Source organism: Hyperolius riggenbachi, chromosome 12, assembly GCF_040937935.1.
Source record: "Hyperolius riggenbachi isolate aHypRig1 chromosome 12, aHypRig1.pri, whole genome shotgun sequence".
Classification (NCBI taxonomy): domain Eukaryota; kingdom Metazoa; phylum Chordata; class Amphibia; order Anura; family Hyperoliidae; genus Hyperolius; species Hyperolius riggenbachi.
The window spans coordinates 65,039,744-65,061,633 of record NC_090657.1 but is presented as its reverse complement, the minus strand read 5'-3'; the positions used below and the strand labels follow the sequence as shown (position 1 = coordinate 65,061,633).

The window sequence follows — 21,890 nt, the reverse complement described above, 5'->3', positions numbered from 1 at the left end:
AAAAAAGGACGAAAACGTCCTTAGTGTGAACAAGCCCTTTAGGGTCAGAAAGCATGCAAAAAATTGCACCGCTTTTAAGCCTCATCTAGACGGAGCAATCCGGCGGCTCGATTAGCCCCATACAGATTTATAAATTAAAATGAATATATTATATCAAATTTATATATTTTATGTGATTGTGTCAAAATCGAACATATGTGTGTGTTACGTTGGTTACAAAAGTTTTATTCTTTATTCTGAAAAAAAAAAAATGTAAAAAATTGCAGTGTGTGGTCACCATTATAGTACAGCATATTACATAATCTTGTAAGTGGCCATTGGCAAGTATAATTAGGCCCTTTCTGTGATGTTCACTAGCCTTGTATTCTACTCTTCTTTTTGTTGATATGTAAAAGACCGTATGTCATAACAATGAAAAATGCTATACATTTTTAACCAGAAAGACTAAGCTCAGTTTTTTTTTTATATGTTCAATTTATAAAACTTTATTTTAAAATTACATTATGCATGTTGCAGTTTTCCCAAAATAAAAAAGGAGATTCCAGCTGCACCAATTCTAAGCTCCTCCTCAGCAACCTGCTCACTCGCCTTCCATTTAGGCTGAAGCTATGTCGCCTTGCTATAGATTCGGGCTGGTTTCACACTGTTAAGCAGGGTTGGCGATGAGGTGCGTCGTGCCTGATGCACCGCCAAAAACAGGCCTTCAGGGAACACTGCGCTATTGTGCGGTGTTCCCTGTCTGGCCAAGCAGGAAGTGATGCGCGATTGCCGTCACTTCCTGCTTTGGGTATGCGAAAGCTTATTGTTTAAATACGCTCTCGTGCACGCGTGCCGCGACGTCTTTTTTTTTTAAATGTTCCCACTGACTTTCATTAAAATCGTGGTAAAGTCGCGCTAAAATTACAGCACCAATTTTACTGCAATTTTAATACAAGTCAATGGGAGCATTTTTTAAAAACCGCTCTGGAAGCTCTGATGGTCAGAAAAGTGCTCAAAGTGTGTCTGAAGCCTCACGGCTTTCAGCAAGAAGGCAGGTATAGCTTCAGGTGACAGTAACCTACCCCCTGCATGTCACTAGCTGGGAAATGCCTTAATTCTGGTACACACTATGTAAATATCCATAAGATCAACAGGTCAAATCAATTTCCGGCATGTCCGATTTGCTCCTGATTGAAAACGGGATATATTTTGAGAAGTTCTAATCTGAAAATCGGTCCCACTTGACAGGAAATAGGACATGGCGTAAATTAAAGAGAACCTGAGGTGCTGCTGTGAGAAAGGGAAAAAAAATGCAGCTCATCTTCCGGATCCCGACGTGCCACTTCACGCTCTTCTCCACTGCTTTGTTCGTCCTCCTGGGTGAAAATGAGAAAAAAAATCCAAGATGGATGCGACCTTCGGGGGTCACGACACATGCCTGACTACAGTGCACGACAGAACCTGAGCTTTTGGCATGCTCAGTAGTTCCTCTCATGCACTTTTTTTTTTTTACATTGTAGAAACAGAGGGTGGGGAAGAGGCAGTGACGGGGCGTTCCTGACACCTGAGAGGGTGCTCTGCTGTAGTCCCTCCCAGACAAAGGAGGCCCCTTCTGCAGCGCTGATATCGACATTGGCATTTTTGGGGGGCGGGAGGGGGGAAGCCAGGTGGATCCAGCATCAGTAGGGAAAGAACACAGAGGCATGTAATTATATCACTGACATGCTTCTGTGTCGAAATATTCACAGACATTCCGCCTCGGGTGCACTTTAACGATTTGATCCGTCGATCTGATGGAAAAGTGCATTGTGGGAACCAGCCTTTAAGCCTCATACACACGGTACAATTTTCTATCAGAACGACTGGTGATCTGATAAGAAATTACATTGTGTGTAGACGCCCAAATTGTTTCCGATTGATTTTGCGATAAGTACCCAGAATCAAACCCACTAGCAGCCTTTTCTAAACACTAGTGATTTGAAAAAGCTTTTGCTAATGCAATGGGGGATTTTTATAAAATCACACCCCTCAACTGGGATCACACCCATAGCATTACATTAGCAAGAGCTTTTCACATCACAAAGTGCTTAGAAAAGCGCTCCTAGTGGGTTCCAGGTCTTATGCTGGGAATACACGGTTCGTTTTTGAGGCAGATAGATAATTTCCGACATGTCCGATCTCCCATTCCATCCTTTCGCTGCTCGATTTCTGATAGAAGTGAATGGAAAACGATAAGAAAAAAAACGAGCGGAAGATAAGAGAATCAACTGCAGAATTGAGCGGCAGAAACGATCAGTGTATACCCAGCATTAGACCGACTGGGAGTGAGCTGGTAGCTGTACTGTAAGGAGGAGATAACAATCTATGGATTGTTGCACAAGACAAGAAGGTATCTAGTTGGAGCTTTCTGATAATTTTTTTGGGCTATACCATCATTTTAGATTCTACTTCCTAATTTCTTGAATGCAGACATATTGGACTCTATTCACAAAGCATTACCGCATTCAGTAATGCTGAAAACAGCTGATTTTACCGATCACCTTCCCAAGTTACAATTCACTAAACCTAACTCCGCACAGAAAAATCACAGTTCCCGACTAGTGAAGTAAATTACCGACTTGTGAGGTAATTAACTTGGGAATTGTCAGTTCACAAAGATTTCCGCATTTCAATTGCCGGCCAAATGGGTTCGTGTTTTTTTTTCCCCTCCAGCCCACAGCAGCCGAAAACTGGCTCTCCCCACGCTGTCTCTGTTCAGTATCTTAACAGACAGCCTTTGGGGAGAGCCAGGCATCCAATAGGGAAAGGCACACAGCCTACTTCTCACTCTGATTGGATGTGACAGGGATGCCAGTTGGTCTTTCAGTGTATCAAAGCAGAAGAAGCTTACAATTTTGCGGGCATCCCTTTAGATGAGCATATTTGTATTATAGCACATAGAAGAGCTCCCCCTTGTGGCTGCAGCACATCTAAAGGGATAGCTGAGATGCACAGGACAGAAAACCTTACGCAGCTCCCTGCCTGCCCACTGCCCTGCTAGAAGGCTGGTAAGTGACACTTACCTACCAGGGCTTAGTGAACTGAAGCATGTTTGTTGGGTAAATTGCCGAACTACTGCCTCATAGGGGAAAACTTTTGTGAATTTGGGAAAAAAAAAAGTGTAAAATACCGCAGGAGGTATTTTACTGTCCAAAAATGCTTTTACTGAACTCCTTATTGTGAATAGAGCCCATAGTTAAAGGGACTCTGAGCACCTCTCATGGGCATGCCTTTAAGACTCCGACCAGTACTGCAAAGTACTTAAAGATGCACACCATTCTGTAGCTTGTGCTCTCCTCTTTCATTTGATGCCTTAATCGCCGTTCTTCACCAAATAGTTTTCGTTGGATTTCAAATCACGCCTGCCATCTTGGCTATAACTTCCGGGTGCATTACTGAATGAAGCAGGAAGAGGAAGTGACACGCATGGCCATTGCAAGAGGCTCATCCAGTGGGGTCATAGCACGACGTTATTGGAAGTAGTATGTCTTAAAGGCATGCCATTGAGAGGTGCTTGGAGTCCCTTTAACATCCTGTGCTTTCAAATGAGCTTATCTACTGTGGCACTCAGGTGACACGGGAGAGATCAAATAACAACTTGTAATTAGACACAGAGGAGAGGGAACTAGACTGGCTAAACTTTCTAAATACATACAGGGTGCATTTCTCTGTTTTCCTTCTGTCTTGTGCAAGAGTTCAAGTTTACTCCAAGTGAAGTTCACAACTGTTTAAAACTGACTACTACAAGCAGGGCTGAATTAAAGCAAGGCCATAAAAAAGCCCTTCATCAGTGAGAGGCAAGGAAGAGTCAGGCTGAGGTCCACAGCAAGTGGACTGTAGAGTATTGGAGTAAGGTCATCTTCTCTGACGAGTCCAATTTTCAGCTTTGACCAACACCTGTTCATTTTACTAGATAGAGACCTGGACACCCACAGTGTCTCCCTCCAACTGTAAAATATGAAATAGGGTCAGTGATGAACAGCAGCAACGCTGCAATCAGGCAGATGTGTTTTTGTGAAGGATGCATGAATCAAGCTACATGCAAGGCTATCCTAGAAAAACATTTGCTTCCTTCTGCTAAGGTTATGTTCCCCAACTTATAAGACTGGTATTTCTAGCAGGACAATGCTCCATGCCACACAGCCAGTGGACCATAGCTCCCAACTGTCCCTCTTTCGAAGGGACAGTCCCTCTTTGGGAGCCCTGTCCCTCTTTCCTCCTCATTTGTCCCTCTTTCAGGACTTTGTCCTTCTTTCTATGTAAATATATATATTTCTCTACTAAAAATGTGTTTGACTCTAACCCTTATTCCCATCTTTTAAATTGATATATTACTAATTTTAAAATGTTAACATGAAGGAAAATGAACCAGGAAAGAAAAGACCAGTGTGGTTTGATTATAAAACAAAATATTTTTCTATTAAACTATTTATGGTATGCGTGACTAGGGGTGTGACGGGGCGTGATCAGTGGTGTGACAGGGGTGTGGCTTAAATGTCCCTCTCTCTCATCTCAAAAAGTTGGGAGGTATGGTGGACTCTAGGTCTGGCTGTATGATCACCAAATCATGTCTTTCTTCCCCAGTCCCATCTTCAGATTTGAACCCAACTGAGAACCTCTGGATTGACATTCACAAAGCTGAGCTGTTTGATTTTTTTTTTCTTCTTGCTGAAAGAATGGCATAAAATTATTCAACACAAATGTGAAACTGGTGGACAGCATGCCAAAATGCATAAAACCTGTGATTGCAAATTAGGGTTATTCTACCAAATACTGATTTCTGAACGTTCATTAGTCAAAACATTGCCATTTTATTTAAAGAGATTTTATAATTGAAAAAAGTTCCCCTAGGGTTTACTCGCCTCGGTAGGGGGAAGCCTCTGGATCCTATCGAGGCTTCCCCTGTCCTCCTCCGTCCCACAATGCAGCCCACTGAATGCACAGCCGACAATTTGTCAGGCTGTGCAATATTTACCTTTCCCTGTTCCAGCAGGGGCGCTGTTGCAGGTCTCCGGTTCTCAGTTGGGTCCGCTCTACTGCAAAGGCAACTTGTGCTTGCGCAGTAGAGTGGACCCGACTGGGATCGGCTATTTCCTCCTCTTTCCGAGCAGAGAGCTGCTACTGCACCTGCGCTGGAGACGGGAAGATAAATATTTACATCCCGCCATACGTCCTCTTCTTCCGCATTCCCCGTCGTAAAGAGCCGTAAAGCGTGTCCACATGACGCCAAACGCGCCATGCGGACGCGCTTTACGGCTCTTTACAAGGAATACGGAAGAAGAGGATGCTTTGCCGGAGGACGACTGGCGGTCGGCCGAAAACGAAACTTAGCGGCGGAGGGAGACCGGAGGGCACCGAAGGACCGGCGCGGGCACAGGATGGCTGCAGGAGGCTTGGGAAAGCCCCCAGGTAAGTGAATTTATTTTTCCCCGCCGGTTAAGGTTCCCTTTAAGGGCCAGTTCATACAGCTGGCTGCTCACTTCCCTGTACCCAGACGTTTTATCTGCTACTGCACAGAAGAGCGCTTGCCGTCCATTACCATCACATTTGAGCCCTATGCTGGGATTACAAAATACTTTTTTTGCGTTCGATTCGGCGCACGATCTATTAACCATTCGATTTCCTGCTCGATTCTCTTCCACTCATTTTTCTTTTCTTTTTTCCATTGACTTCTATAAAAAAAAAATTGAGCGGAAACTAATCGAGCGGAACATTGGACATGTCAGAACTTTATCATCGTAGGCATCTATCGGAACGATTCTTTCAAAAAAAAAAAAAAAAACTTATCGTGTAAGGCCGGGTTTCCACTGCTGCGAATCCAGGCCGATTCCCCGCCCACGAATTCGGATGGATTTCAGCAGCCTATAGAAGTCTATGAGAGCCATCCGAATTCGTGGCCGAGGAAAAATCTGAGGCCCTGCAGCATAATTTCGTCCGTAGCTGTCCGAATCCCATAGCCGTGCATAGCACGGCTAGAGGGATTCGGCTGCGAGAGGCAACAGCTGTGCCGGCATCGCGTCTCGCAAGACGCATGCCGCCGCACAAATGGAAACCTAGCCTAATACCAGCATTAGAGGGGTAGGCTGTAACCGTGAATGCCAGTGGCCATGTGTAGTGCTTGGGAAATTTCGATCGACCACAGTACTTGACTAAATAAGAATTGATGGTAAACGTGAGATGAAGCCTCCGGTTCATCTCAATATGTGACACTGCAGTTCTTGAGTGGTAAAAGTCAAAGAATGAACAAGCTTATGAATTTGAGCAGAGAAACCCTGGTGCAACTTTTATCTGTATTTATAAAGTTTATAATTGCCAATATTTGTGCTGCTCCAGAATAACTTTTTTTTTCTGTCCCAAAGAGCCATTCTTCTCCAATAGAATGTGTAGGAGGGTTCACATGCATTGGAGCAGGACTCCTGCCAAACATGTTACAGATCAATTCTTGTGCCTCTTCAGTGAACCCCCATCCCATCATTTCTATGCAGGTCCAGCTCCCCAATACCCACCTCTCGGCACACCTGGGGCTGCATGCTCTGAAATGCAAAGATAGAGATTAGTGAGAAGGCAGCAGGAAAAAGCAGCTCAAATATCCAGCAGGACCCCCCTTGTCTCTCACACACACACACTGCACCCCCAGCCCCCCTCATCCTCTCCGCAGCCAATCCAGGAGCCCATCTCATCCATGCAAATAGCAGCACAATGGAGCAAAGCAATCATCGCACCGCAACCAGCCTTGAAACGACCACCACTTGTTTGACAAGCCACCGACCAATCCTCGGCGAGCTGGGCTCCAGCCTGCCACCGCAGCCGCCAATCAGCGCCGCGAGGGGGCGTTCCCCGGCCAGGTTAGGGTGTCCTTGCAGGGTGTCTTGTGCTAAACTTCACCAAATAATAGCTGTTTGTATTTTGGCTGCAGCAGTGGCCATTTTAGGTAAGTTCTCCTCTTAAAACTTTTAATTTGCGGCGTCTCGGCGAGTTGGCGGCCCGCCGCGGGTGTGTGGCAGCCCCCCGCTTCCTTCCCGGGGCGCCCCTTATGAATGAAACTGTGATTTTGCTGTGTGTGGGGGCTTCCCGGAGAGGGGGCGTCTGTAAACGTGTCCGCCTCGGAGGGGGAGAGCGCCGGGCCGCTGTGGGCACCTTAGCTGTCTTTTTAACCCCTCCTCCTCTGTCTCCGTGCCTCCCGATTCCCTCACAGGGTTCGTATTTGGGGTTTCCAGCATCTTCCCCCCGAGTGCCCCTTCATGGTTCTGCCCATTGCACTGAAGCGTGCGCTGTGGGCAGTACCAAGTGGGGGTTAAAGGGGGGAGGCTGAGAGCTTGAAAGGGCATGGAAATGCTTAGGGGAGGAATGGCCTATGGAGCAATGCGTGCATCCTGCAGCCATGGCAGTGATCAGTCCATTGTGTGCGAGAAGGAGGGGGTGCTGACTGATCATCCCATCAGAACATGTGTGTAGCATGCATGTGTATGTACTGCAGAGGGCTCTGTGCTGGAGGACTGTTGTCATCTGCCTGCACATAGCTACCTGCTGCTAGGCCTACATCTAGTGTCTCACCTGCTTCCTGCCTGGGGCTGTGTGCTGCTGCTGCTACACTTTGTGGGGGAACACAACTTGCAGATGAGCTGCATATGGGTGCATTAGCTATGCTTGTGTACTGATGGGGGTCTGTCAGATACTCATTTTTGTGATTCATCTACTGGATTCTGGGCTTGTTGATGTTTTTTAAATTATTTTTTATTATGAAGTGTTTGGTTATATAAATCCCAGATAGGCAATTGATTGCGGTTTATAGGACTGTTTATAGGTCATATTAGATGCGCTAGGGCTTATTTTCAATGGATGTCTTATTTGTATATGAAGAATCTATATTTATTCTTGAATAAAAGCAACATTTATTCAAATATAGTTCTGTAGTCACATTTTGGAACATTGTCATTACTCTCCAAACTCTCAATTCCATCATGAGGTTCTTCATTCACAGTGAAGTGGGGTAATGGCTACATTGTAACTGACACGGCTTTTCACGCTGCAGCGATGCTATTATGCGACAGACGTTCATAGTGTGTTGCTGTATAACCGCAAGTGGCATCTCAACGCAACAGTAAAGCATACTTTCATTGACTGTATGTTTCACTATATGCCACAGGTTTTAAACTCCAGGCCAGTGGGCCAAATGCGGCCAAACATGCCATTTTATGTGGCCCTCAAGAGCGTCCAATGTCCATCATTGTAAGCAGCGAAGGAAAGACAGCACATTGCCTTCCCATCCAAAGGAGCACTCCGGTGACCGTGTTACTGTTTGAACCATTGTCCGTTTGATTCGGGGTGCAGCAGTAACCCATCCCCCCCCCCCCCAACAAACTGGTAGAACACATCCACTCCCATCTGACACCATCTCCCCACATAGCGGAGTAGTGCAGCAGAGCAGTGAAATATTTACCTGCTCCAGTGATGCATCCTGTTTCTTTTATTCATTCTGGCAGTCGCCTGCTCTAAGCAGTGACATGCCTGAGGAGCCAAAGGTATGCAGCATAGAGTGTGGCTGTCACTAAGATCAGAGGAGATACAAAACAGCCCTGGAGCTAGCAAATATTAAACTGCTCCACTGCGCTACTCTGCAGAAGGGGGAGGAGCAGGCTTATCACGGCCGCTATAGTTATTCCACTTGGTTTGAGACTGTTTGATAAAATGCCAAATCTTAATAAACAATTTGGCCCGTGACTTAGACTATGCTTTACATTGTGGCTCTTTACATGACTGAGTTTGACACCCCTGCTGTATGCGATGCAACGGTCAGATAACGTGCAGTGTTGAGGACTTTTATGGACTTTTGCTTTACAGGAAAAACAACGTCCCACTGTGAACCCAGCCTTATTGTTTTGGGTCTCATGAGTGCAATTCTTTTGGAGGTGTCTGCTTTCCTTGTTGAAGGGTCTATCTGTCCTGCTGTATTCTATTGCCAATTGCTTTTACTGTGTTTTTTTTTTTTTTTTTTTTTACATGTATGTCATAACTGCTTGGACACCATTTAAATTGATATTTTTATGGTCTGTATTTAGGGCTTATTTTTGGAGTAGCTTGAAGATAAAGAACATTTATATTGCACTTTTCTCCTGGCAGACTCAAAGCACTTGAGTTGCAGCCACTCTGGCGCGCTTAGTAGCCAGTAGCAGTGTTAGGGAGTCTTGCCCAATGACTCCTTATTGGGTAGGCGCTGGCTTACTGAACAGGATTTGAACCTAGGTCTCCTGTGTCAGAGGCAGAACCCTTAACCATTACATTATCCAGCCACGGAAGAAAAGGAGGGGAAACAATATAGAGCCCACTACTTTGTAGTACGTAAGGGCTTATTGTGGGTAACAACAACACAGACTGCTGAAATAATACTCACAAGTGTGGGTTACTGCTCAGGCAACCACTGTAGATGCAGGTGGCGAGATTAGACCCAACCCCACACGGGTTAAGAAGTCGCTCTCTGTAGTAGTAGGAATGGGGTGCCACCCTTCCACCAAGGGGAAACAACAAATAGACTGGCTTAGGAATACAGAAGCGGCAAAACAGCATAAAATACACTAGAACTGTTTTTAAAAATGTGAGGTAGTGGCGGACTTGCCTCCCAAAAGATGACACAATCGGTCTATTTCAGTATAGAACACCATTTTTATTTGGGCCTCTCTTGCGATGCATCTCATGGGTCAAATTTGCTTCAAAAGAGAGGTGCCTATGCAGTGAGAGAACCCACAGTTACCTATTGCCTGAGGAAGTGGGTTCTACCCACGAAACGCGTTGCAACAAAGAGTGAATCCTAATAAAAAGTGCTTCCGGTTGCGGGGAACTTTTTGTGCTTGCGCAGCATGCTCCCGTTGCCAGGGGCGTCCTGATTGAAGATATCACAGGAGACTGTGGTAGAAGAACAGAGCGGCCTGGGAGTACAGTGAGGGAGTACGTGGGGCTGTCCTCCCTTCATGCCTGAACTATGAGGAATATGAATTTCTTTTTAAACAATACCAGGTGCCTGGCAGTCTTGCAGATCTTTCTGGCATCAGTAGTATGCAGGGCTGTCGAGTTGGAGTTGATGAGTCGGAGTAATATTTGGGTACCTGAAGTCGGTGGTTTCATAAAATGAGGAGTCAGTGTTTGATGATTTTTGTACCCACTCTATAGCCCTGCAACAGCTGTGGAGTCAGAGTCAAAGAGTTGGAGCTATACTGGATACATGAAGTTGGAGTGGGTGGTTTCATAAACTAAGGAGTCACATGATTTTTGTGCCGACTCCACAGCCCTGGTATTATATGCAGTGTTCTCCCCAGAATTTTTTTCCAGCTGGGTGGCATGAAAAAGTAGCCGGGTGTGGCGATATGAGAGAATGCAGGGCTGGCGCTTCTCTGCACAACTCTGCTTACAGCAGAGAAGGAGGTGAGGCGATGACAGCCGGGTGCTCACCAAAACTAGCCGGGTGGAGCACCCGGCTAAAAGAGCCTGGGGAGAACACTGTATATGGATCACACACCTGAAACTAGCATGCAGCTAATCCAGTTATACTTCAGTCAGAAACATCTGATCTGCATAATTGTTCAGGGTCTATGGCTAAAAATCTTAGGGGCAGATGATCAGTATGACAGCCAGGCAGTGTGCATTTAAAGCGGAATATAACCCTGCATTTCAACTTTGCTCTAAAACATTATTTACAGTATATTATATGCAACCAGCATTTTTTTTTTTAACTAGACCAGCATTGGAAGGGTTACACAGAGCTTTAAAATTCCTGGAGATTTCTGCAGACGCATCTGAAGCTGACATAGATACATTTTGTTTACATAAATTTATCTAAGTGTTGAATGTGACTCACTCTCTCTGACTGAGAAGGAGCTGGAGGACAGCCAAAGAGTGTGTAACATTTCTCAATAGATACATTTGACTAAATAGAATGTAACAATCTGAACGTCTGCACAGAACTTTAAACCTCTGTGTTTAACCCTTCCAATGCTGGTCTAGTAAAAAAAAAATGCTTTTTGCATATAATATGCTGTAAATAATGTTTTAGAGCAAAGTTGAAATGCAGGGTTATATCCGCTTTAAGTTAATGTGGAAGTTAAAGGGAACCTAAACTTAGGATGTGGATTTTTCAGTTTAAAATAATACTAGTTGCCTGACTCTCCTGCTGATCCTGTGTCTCTAATACTTTTAGCCACAGCCCCTCAACAAGCATGCAGATCAGGTGCTCTGACTGAAGTCAGACTGGATTAGCTGCATGCTTGTTTCAGGTGAGGGATTCAGCCACTACTGCAATCAAAGAGATCAGCTGGGCTGCCAAGCAACTGGTATTGTTTAAAAGGAAACATCCATATCCCTCTCAGTTTAGGTTCCCTTTAATGTGCCAGCCTCTATATGTCTCGCCTCAGGTTTCTTTTAAAGCCCGATTCAAGGTGAAATTAAATAGCTTTGGACAGTGTGGAAAGGCGTAAATCCGAAGACATAATAAAAAAAGTTGTTTAGGTGATACCTTTTAGGGCTGTTTTACACCAAGACGTTGCGTTAGATGGGGCTTTAAGGTCGCATAATGTGCCCCTAACGCAACGCATGTTTTGAAGTTGGACGTTACATTGATCTGCGTTATGCGTCACGTGATGCGTACTTTATGACGCATGCGGATCGAACGAAAACGGCGCATGTGGGACATTTAAAAAAAACAACAAAAACTTACTGAGCATGTGCAAACAGTCTAATGCAGCCAAATACGAGTATAACGCACAGCACGCTGCACTTTCATTTACCGTGCTGCATTATACTCCAATGCAACATGGGCACTGTGAACAGCCCATTGATTTATTATTGCTGTGAGTTGGGCTTTGTTCGCAAACACTGGTTCGCACGACAGCCGGGGGCCCCAGCCTCTCTCACTTGCTGGGGCCCCCAAACCACCATGCGATACCCAGAGGGAAATGGGGCTGAGCCCTGGCTCTCTCACCTCCAGGGACTTCACCCCCATCACCTCTAAACTGAATGCAAACTGCAACACACAATTGCTCACTACCAGTTCAGGCAATTTCCTACCTCTATCTGCCCAGCAGGCGCCAGTCAGCCAATCAGGTGCACGGGCATACACCCTTTGCCTGCCATACTGATCTAGCAGGATCTGCATAAATTAGCATTCAGGTGGGAGACTTGGTTGGATGTTATCGTTGATTACATCTTTTACAGGGATTGCCGTGTGTAGGCATCTCCCACACAGTCCCCTCCCTAACCACTCACCTGTCAACCGCATCCTGGAAGCTGTAAAACAGAAATTTAAAATCACAAACACTGGTTCGCACGACAGCTGGGGGCCCCAGCCTCTCTCACTTGCTGGGGCCCCCAAACCACCATGGGATACCCAGAGGGTGGGCGAGACTCGCGTGGGAAGCCTCATTAGGATCCTGAGGCTTCCCCCACCCGAGGTGAGTACCCCCCAGGGGAACTTTTTGAGTTTACAGTGTCTCTTTAAAGCCCAATCTACACGATACGATTCTTTATACGATTCGATTACGATTCTATTTACGATCCAATTAAATCCAACATGTCCGATCGGGATTTGATTCAATTCGATTTGTCATTGCAAAACAATGGCGAATCGAATCCCAATTGGACATGTTGGATTTAATCGGATCGTAAATAGAATCGTAATCGAATCGTATAAAGAATCGTATCGTGTAGATGGGGCTTAAAGTTTTTGAAAGCTTGCAAAGAAATCTTGTACAGTTAGTCATTAAATGTATCACCTAAACAACTTTTGTTGTTATGTCTTCCGATTCTCTCTACGACTAATACCGGACCACATGCCAAAGGCGTCAAGACCTTTTGTTTATTATTGTGTTATGTTTATCGTGCAATTTTTGTCTGTTTAATTTCCTTCACTTTCCAACTAGACTGGAAGTGACAAAGAAAGCAAAAATAAAAATAATAATACTCATTTTGTAAAGTAGGCAAAAGTGACATTTCAGGGCTTATGGTTAAAGGTATTAGTGGCCGAGAATCAACAGTCAGCAGGACAGCCAGGCAATTTGTATTGTTTAAGGCTGCTTACACACAGGGACGTTACAGGCGCACGTTAGTGCAGCCTGTAACGCTCCCCCAACGCACAGCAATGTAACGCAAGTGGGCTGTTCACACTGCCCACGTTGCGTTACATGTAACGCTGCACGTTCTTCCGAAAGTGCAGCATGCTACGGCGTTACAGCGGCTTAAGCCGCGTTAGACTGTTTGCACATGCTCAGTCATGTTGGGGAGGAGCGGAGAGCGGCCAGGCACATGGCTAATTAATATTCACTGCACGTTGTGACGTGCAGTGTTTAGTTCCTGGTGCGGCCGCTCTGTGCGGCGATTGGCCGGCGGGACCACGTGATGCCGCATGCGTCCAAGAGTACGCATCACGGCATCGCGGACGCCAGAGTGAGCTGCACAACGCGGCTCACTCTGACGTCCACATCGAAGAGCACCAGGCCTTACGTTAGGTGCACGTTATGCGACCTTAACGTAGCACCTAACGCAACGTCTTGGTGCGCAAGTAGCCTAAAAGAAATAAATATGGCAGCCCTTGCTTTAGGTTCCCTATAAATCGTGCCTGAACTCAGAATTTCCCCACTGCTCCAGAAGAGTCGCAACAACATACTAACCTTTTCAAGAAAAAACCTCTATTTGTTACGGCTGATACAAATCCTGCAATAAATCTGCTGTGTGTCTACCTTCTGCTTTCATGGAAGCAGACATATTGTAAACATCCTGCGTTTACCAATTAGCTGCTTTACCGAGGCAGCCAGCTGATACAGCAAATCACAACTTGTGATTAGTCACAGATGAGTGGGAATAAGAGAGGATAAACTCTAAATGCATACAGGGTACATTTCTCTAGGCTTTCCTTCTGTCCTGTGCAAGAGTTCAGGTCCACTTTAACTTGGTCTCAGCAGCCCCAAATCTCTCCTAACATTTTAGTCTCGTCCTCCACTCTAAGACTTTATTCAAACAAACAAACACAGAACATTTATATCGCGCTTCTCTCCTGGCGGACTCAAAGCGCCAGAGCTGCAGCCCCTAGGACGCGCTCTATTGGCAGTAGCAGTGTTAGGGAGTCTTGCCCAAGGTCTCCTACTGAATAGGTGCTGGCTTACTGAACAGGCAGAGCCGAGATTTGAACCCAGGTCTCCTGTGTCAGAGGCAGAGCCCTTAACCATTACACTAAACAGCCACTAGCTGGCTGACTGAAGCGATTTTTCGATTTTTTTTGAGCGTTTTTTCCCCTTCCTCCTCCCGGCGCTCCACTGCATGTCCTGCGATTGCGATTTTGCTAATCGCGATCGCTACTGTGGAATTTGTTACATGTTTGTACATTGGTAGAGCGTTTAGGGGAATCGTTAGTATTTTTAAGTGCTCCCTAAACGCTCAAAAAATCCGCTCTAGTGGGTTCTAGCCCTAAGATTGTAAGCTCCCAAGGGCAGGGCTCTCTCACCCTTTTGTGTCTTGGAATTTGTTATACATTTTATTCATCATGTTACTTTTGTCTCTGTAATGACCAGTTCTGTATTTTGTACCAATTCTGTAATTTGTGTATTGGTGTATACCATTGTCTGTTGTAATTTACTGTACCCCATGTTTGTTTCTTTGTACAATGCCTCGGAATATGTTGGTGCTTTATAAATAAACAATCATTTTCCATTGAGTGATTAAGCACTGGATTTTATTAGGTGATCACCGACTGTGTGGTTGACCGAGAGCCAATTGATTAGTGACTCACACACCACAGACGAGATCCTATGCAATTTGCGTTTACTAATTAACCTAAACAATGTTGTACCTGCATGCTCTGAAACAAAACATTGATTCTGTATCGATCTAAATCATGTGAACTGTAGCCGATTCCCTTGCATTCGACCAATATATATTCCACCTTGCCCGGTCGATTAAATTGGTTGATTGAACCAGTTATTGGCCAGTTTCAGTCGACTGAACAGAATGAAACAATCTATTCTCCCCCGAACCGTTAACATGATCAAATGGTCGATCGCACAGGAAAGTCAAGTATTGTATGAGCTCATTTAGTATATTCCAGTGATCTGCAAACTTGCATTTGCCTTGATGAATTATGACTGTGGCTGTCAGACTCTTCCAATGCATTGTGGGAGTTGTAGTTCCTTAAAGGACACCCAAAGCGAAAATAAACTAATGAAATAAACAATTGTATTTATCTTCCTTCTCCTAAAAATGACTTTTTAAGAAATTCCAGTTTTATGTTTAAATCTACTTTTTAAGTGTTAACTGTTTTATTGTTTTTGTTAAAATCTATGAACTATTGACCTTCTTTATCTCTTTCCTGCTCTCAGAAGCCATTTTCTGCTAGGAAAGCGTGTTATAGTTGGAATTTCTTATCTGTGAGGGTCACACTGTAGTTACTTCCTGCCTGATATTTAACTCTTTCAGACAGAGAAAGGAAAAAAAGGAACAGCTTGGCAGATGAGCTTTTTGTCCCTAGGCCTTCTCAGAGGACTAGAGGACATGATCTGCGCATGGAGGAAAAACGTTTTAACCATTTATTTAGGAAAGGGTTCTTTACAGTAAGAGTGATTAAGATGTGGAATGCATTGCCACAGGAAGTCGTTATGGCAAACTCTATACCTGCATTTAAAGGGACACTTAAGCCAGGAAAAAAAAAAAGAGTTTTACTCACCTGGGGCTTCTACCAGCCCCCTGCAGCAGTCCTGTGCCCTCGCAGCCACTCCCTCATCCTCTGGTCCCCCGCTGCCAGCTAGTTTCGTTTTTGCCGACAGGCCCGTCAGGACTGGCCATGCGTAGCTTTTTCTGCATTCCCGACTGTAATTAGCGCTATTGCGGGCTGCAACGCGTACAAAAAAATACGCGTTGCCGCATTACGCACGCATAGATATGCGACAACGCGTATTTTTGTACGCGTTGCGGCCCGCAATAGCGCTAATTACAGTCGGGAATGCGGAAAAAGCTACGCATGGTCGGTCCTGACGGGCCTGTCGGCAAAAACGAAACTAGCTGGCAGCAGGAGACCAGAGGATTAGTGAGTGGCTGCAAGGGCACAGGACTGCTGCAGGGGGCTGGTAGAAGCCCCAGGTGAGTAAAACTCATTTTTTTTTTCTGGCTTAAGGTTCACTTTAAAGGGGGCTTAGATGCTTTCCTTGCGTTGAAAGACATCCATGGCTACAATTACTAGGTAATGCCCAATGATGTTGATCCAGGGATGTTATCGGATTGCCATCTGGAGTCGGAAAGGATTTTTTTTTTCCCCTTTTGGGGCTAATTGGACCATGCCTTGTAATGGCCCATACTCACGGGCTACAATTGTCGCCGCAACATGCGGCGCGCGCGTGTTGCGGCGACAGGTCGCCCGTGAGTATGCGCCGTTGCACGGGCGCGCACCCCGAACTGTCGCCCGTCGCTGATGTCGCCAGGCGATTGAACTGCTCAATCGCCTGGCGACAGTCGCCGCCGCAACTCAGCCGCAACTGTCGCTAGTCCGCGTGAGTACGCGGACTAGCGACAGCTACCTCCATTGAAGTATATGGAGGTTCCGGCGGGGGGAGTAGGAACGTCGGCGACAGCTTCAGTCGCGCCGCTGGTCCCTCTTCCACGTGTGTACGTGGAGGGACCTGCCGAGGAGCTGTCGCCGGCCTGTCGCCCACATGCTCACGTGTGCTGGCGACAGGCCCTAGAAGTTGCCCATGAGTATGGGCCATAAGGTTTTTTTTGCCTTCCTCTGGATCAACAGGGACATGTGAGGGAGTAGGCTGGTGTTGTTCTCTAGTGGAACTCGATGGACGTATGTCTTTTTTCAACCAAAATAACTGTTATTTGTGTGCTAGGCACTGTACATACCCATGGCTATCTCATCATGTCACTTCGGGTATCCTTTAAGGGCTGGTGCACACCGAACGGGTTTTCTCGTGTTTTTACAGCCGCTTGCGGCTGTGGATACGCTAGGGTAATGTATTTCAATGGGGTGGTTCACACCAGAGCGGGAGGCGTTTTGCAGAAACGCATACTCCCGGGCTGAGGCATTTTTTGGATTGCGGAGGCGTTTCTGCCTCCAATGTTAAGTATAGGAAAAACTCAAAACGCTCTGAAAAACGCCAGTTCAGAGCGGTTTTGCAGGCGTTTTTGTTACAGAAGCTGTTCAGTAACAGCAGCTTTACTGTAACAATATATGAAATCTACTACACCAAAACCGCTACACAAAAACACAACGCTAGGTGAAATGCTTCATAAAAATAAGAAAAAGCGCTTCAAAAACCGCTAGCGTTTTGCGGATCTGCTATCGGTTTTTGGAGTGCACCGGGCCTAATAGCTGGAGAGCCAAGTTTGCAGATCACTGGGGGGCCCCCTGCACTGCACAATAAATGTAGACAGTCAGAGACCACCTGTGACTGCTGATAGATTGGCGAGCTGTATTTTGGCAGACAGTTGGTCAGAAGGGATGATCAATGATATGCAGATAGTACTGAGTTTATGCGAATGTGTCAGTTTGTTTGCAAATATATGCGGCTTGAGGCTGGGAACACACTAGGCAGAATCGCATGAGGTTTCCCCATAGCACATAGTGGAACACGCATATGCGATTCTGCCTAGTGTGTTCCTACCCTGAAAATGGACCAATCAAGTCCCACCCAGGTTAAATTCATTGGTCCATTTTCAAGCTGCATATATTTGCAGATACATTTGCATAAACTTGGAAATATTTGCACATTATTGATCATTCCCATTGGTCAGGTAAATAATGCAGGGGCATCATCCAGCGAATGGGCTGTCAGGACACGGCCTATACAGACTTGTGGCTTACTCCTACTTAAGTTTGCATTAGTTTTGCCGTGTGCAGCACAGCAAGTTTTGGGTTATGCTACACCCCCACTAAGTCCTGTTAGTCATGATTTAAAGAGAGCCCGAGGTGGGCTCAAGAAATTAAAAAAAAAAAAAAAAAAAAAAAAAGTAGGCTACCTGATCCCGGGGGCTGAGCGGATCAGGTAGCCACAAAAACCGCTGCTCCTGTGGGCCCAACGGCAGCTCAGGAAACCCTGTAGGAACACCCCTGGCGAGAGTGTTAAACAGGGAATTCCTCTCCCCTCTGCTTACCTCTGAGTTGGCGACAAATTTTGTCGCTAATCTCGGGGGGCTATAGTGCGGCGGTGGGGGGCACAGTGCCATGTCATTAGGCAGAGAACATGGCTGCTTATACAAGTATGGGCTCATCTGTAGTAGAGAGCCAAACAGGATGTTTCAGTGGTGTGATCTGTCAACAATCATTGTATCAGGTGACCATCATCACCAATGTTTCCTACTAACCCTGCTGGGTTCAGAATGCAGAGGCTGCCATTGCTGTCTTCATTTCAAGTGCAATATGCATGACACAGATACAGTGTATATCTGTTGTGCTATTCACTGATTCTTATTGATCTGTACATGAATTTATTATGAAAATGTATTATTAACTACCTCCATTTTTAAAGTGGAGCCGTGAGTCCTGAAGAAGCTTAACCCCTAGGCTGGGTACACACAATGCAACTTTCTCTTCAGATCTGCACAAAATCGATCCCTTTCTCAATTGGAAGCAGATTGGACATGTTGCAAATTATCAAATGACGGGAAATTTCCTGTCAATCTGAGGAAAAAAATTGCATTGTGTGCACCAGGTATTGAGATGCCGCGAATGTCTAGATCTGTTTTTGTTTCTGTGTCCATATGCTATGGATGTTTAAAGGTGTTTTCAGTACAAAACTTATTTCACCTTCCGTGGATGTCTGTATGTTGTTTCCCCCCCCCCCCCCCCCCCCTTACTCCTTTGCTACCGACATGTAAAGGCATATAGTACAAAGTTTTGGCTCAGTGCTACTTAAAATATGCAAATACTTCTAAGATAATGCAGAATTATGCTTATCTTACTGCAAATCTATGCAGCTTGAAAATGACCAGTGAATCAAATGCTTTCACTGCTAGATTTCATTAGTCTGTTATACATAATTAGCATGATTCTCTACCATACTACTTACCTTATATACTCACATATAAGCCGAAATTTTAAGCACAAAAAATGTGCTGAAAAGTCCACACCTTGGCTTATACGCGAGTCACTGTGTGGAGCATGAGAGAATGTGGGTGAGGAACCCTGCATCTGCCACTGCCTGTGTTTCCCGCTGTGCCTGTGTCCTCCCCCTGCAACCAGTGTGGCTATGATTACCCTCTCCCCCCTCCCCGCCCGGTGTTTGTGCTCCCTGCTGGGCCCTCCCCACAATATGTTTAGCGCAGCTGTGTGCTCTAATAGATTTCCTGTGACTCCCGGCTTGCGAAGCGCTCCGTGAGGCTGCGTGTCAGTGCCAGTGTTTATCGGGGCTTTCCTCTTGCCGCTGTGTAGCACTCGCTGTGTCTCACATCTATGATGCCATCCAGTGGGGTCTTCAGACATAGCGAGTTCTACACAGCGGTAAGAGGGAATCCCTGATAAACGCTGGTGCTGTCACGTTGCCTCATGGAGCGCTTGCCAAGCCGGAGGTCGCAGGTAATCTTTAAAAGAACACAGCTTCTCTAAACATATTTCGGTGCACAGGCACCGGGGTTCATGGGTAATTTATCACTGCACACAGCCACACTAAACTGGTTGCGGGGGGAGACAGACACAGTTGGGAACACAGGCACTGGCAGATGCAGGGTTCCTCCTGCACATTCTCTCATGCTCCAGTGTGGGTTCTCGTGGTGGGAAGCTGCCTACTGAGGCACATTTGGCTATAGGGAGCGGGGCTGCCTTTTGGGGCCACATATGACTATGGGGAGTGGAGCTGCCTACTGGGGGCACATCTGACCACGTGTGGAGCTGATTAGTGGGGACACATTTGGCTTTGGGCAAGGGGGTGCTTACTGGGGGCATATCTTGCTTTGGAGAGGGAGGCTGCCTAACATCTGGCTACAGGGGGTGTGGCTGCCTCATACTGGCGGAACAGCTGGCTATTTATACTGGGTATGGAGATAGCTCATACTGGGGACACATCTGATTATTAATACTATGGAGGGGGCTTATACGCGAGCCAATCACTTTTTCCTGGTTTCTGAGGCAAAAGTGGGGACCTCTGCTTATACGTGGGCAGGCTTACAGTATATACAGTACCTTAATTTTCCATTATCTCACAATTTTTGCATTTCCGAGACGATCACTACTTACTAATGTGGACTTCGACACATTGACCTGCATAGTAGTGCATTCGTTTAGACAGGTGATTTGAGAAGAAGTATTTTTGTTTATATCCAGTGCCACCACTCCCTCCAGCCACTAGGTGGTACTGTTGAGTAGAAAGCAAGCAGTGTCTTTCCAGAGAGACTATCTACATAATACTGCAAAGTAGATCCAGTTGCTGAAGGGAGCAGTGATGGGTGTAGCAAACCGTACCAGTTTTTCCGATCACTGGTCTTCTGGTTCCTGTGGGTGTGGATCCAGGTGTAGGTGGTGGTAGAGTAATTTTGTAAGTGCAGTGGCACTACAAAGGATTTGTGAAGTGAGAGAGAGAGATATGGAGGAAGCCACTGCGTACCATTTTTTGAAAATGCGTTTGCTTTGCTGTTCTGGTATTTCTCTGCCTTTAAAAGGTTCATAGTCACTGACCCTTAATGAGCAAGCTGGTGAGGTGTTCTGACTATACTGACAATACACTTGCAACAGGCTTGTGGTGTAGACACTAATGATGCCAAAAGATCGGTATTACAGACAGAGAACTGTTGTTTCTTTTAAATGAACATAAAGAATGTATGCACAGATGTAATTTTTTTTTCTTTTTTTTGCATGTTCCATCACACAGCATGTGAGGTGCGGTGAACGTCGCCAGCAGCAACCAGTGCTGTGGCGTCTGAGTCGAGGAGTTGGGGTAATTTTTGGGTACCTGGAGTCGGTGCTTTCATAAACTGAGGAGTCGGAGTTGGATTAGGAATCGACTTTATTCGCCAAGTGCGACCAGGTCGCACCCGGAATTGTTTATGGTACACACAATATAGGAAAAAGGAATAGTAAACATGCAGTCAAATAGGTATATCGACATACAGAAGAACACAGAGGGGTTTAACAAGTTCAGAAACTGGGTACAGGGGCTGCTCGGTGGTGGGAGAGGGACACTAGGGACCTATGCAAGTGAGGGTGCATAAGTTCAGGAGGATGGCCTGAGGGGGAAAAAAGAGTTCCTGTGCATGTTGGTTCTGATGGAAAGTGTTCTGAGGTGGGGACCGGATGGGGAGGGGGTTGAAGTAGTGCCTGCTGGGGTGGGAGTAGTCATTCAGTATCTTGTTTGCCCTGGACCTCAACCGGGTGGTGTGTAGGAGATGTGGATGATTTTTTGCACTAACTGAAGTCGGAGCAATTTTTGGGTACCTCTAATTGGAGTCTGTAGATTTTTGTACCGATTCCACAGCCCTGGCAGTGACACAATAGCCTTTCTGGGGATTGCTCCTCACGTTACCAGTCACTTGCAGATAGCCAACATACTTTTTATATGGATTGTCCATACTGAGGTATCTGGAACTCCAGACATGGACAACTGATCTTCCACATCTACCACATATCACACTGTGGAATGGTTATTGTCCTTTTCCTCCCTGTCCTGTCAGTTGTTGTTTGAATTCTAGTTGGGTTAGGATTTGACTCATGAATGAGTTTTTATTTGTTTTTTACTCAAGAGCCGATTGATTCCTGAAGAAGTGAAACCTATTTCATGAAACATGTCGAAGTTATGCCTGGCCTTGAGAAAATATTAGTGATATAATCCCGCACAGCCCAATGAGATATTAGAGATGGTTTGCTCTTAATCATTTAGACTAATTGTATATCCCACTTATGGTTGTGGGTGTGG

General features: G+C 45.7%; 1 protein-coding gene across 2 annotated transcripts in view; it reads left to right on the top strand.

Annotated features, from left to right (window-relative positions):
- The first annotated feature begins 6,868 nt into the window (after positions 1–6,868).
- Positions 6,869–21,890, top strand: part of CHD6 (chromodomain helicase DNA binding protein 6) — a 188,861-nt gene continuing 173,839 nt past the window's right edge. For both annotated transcript variants that reach the window (XM_068264246.1, XM_068264244.1), the window contains exon 1: positions 6,869–6,949. The gene's annotated coding sequence lies outside the window, so the exon portion shown is untranslated. The remainder of the gene's footprint in view (positions 6,950–21,890) is intronic.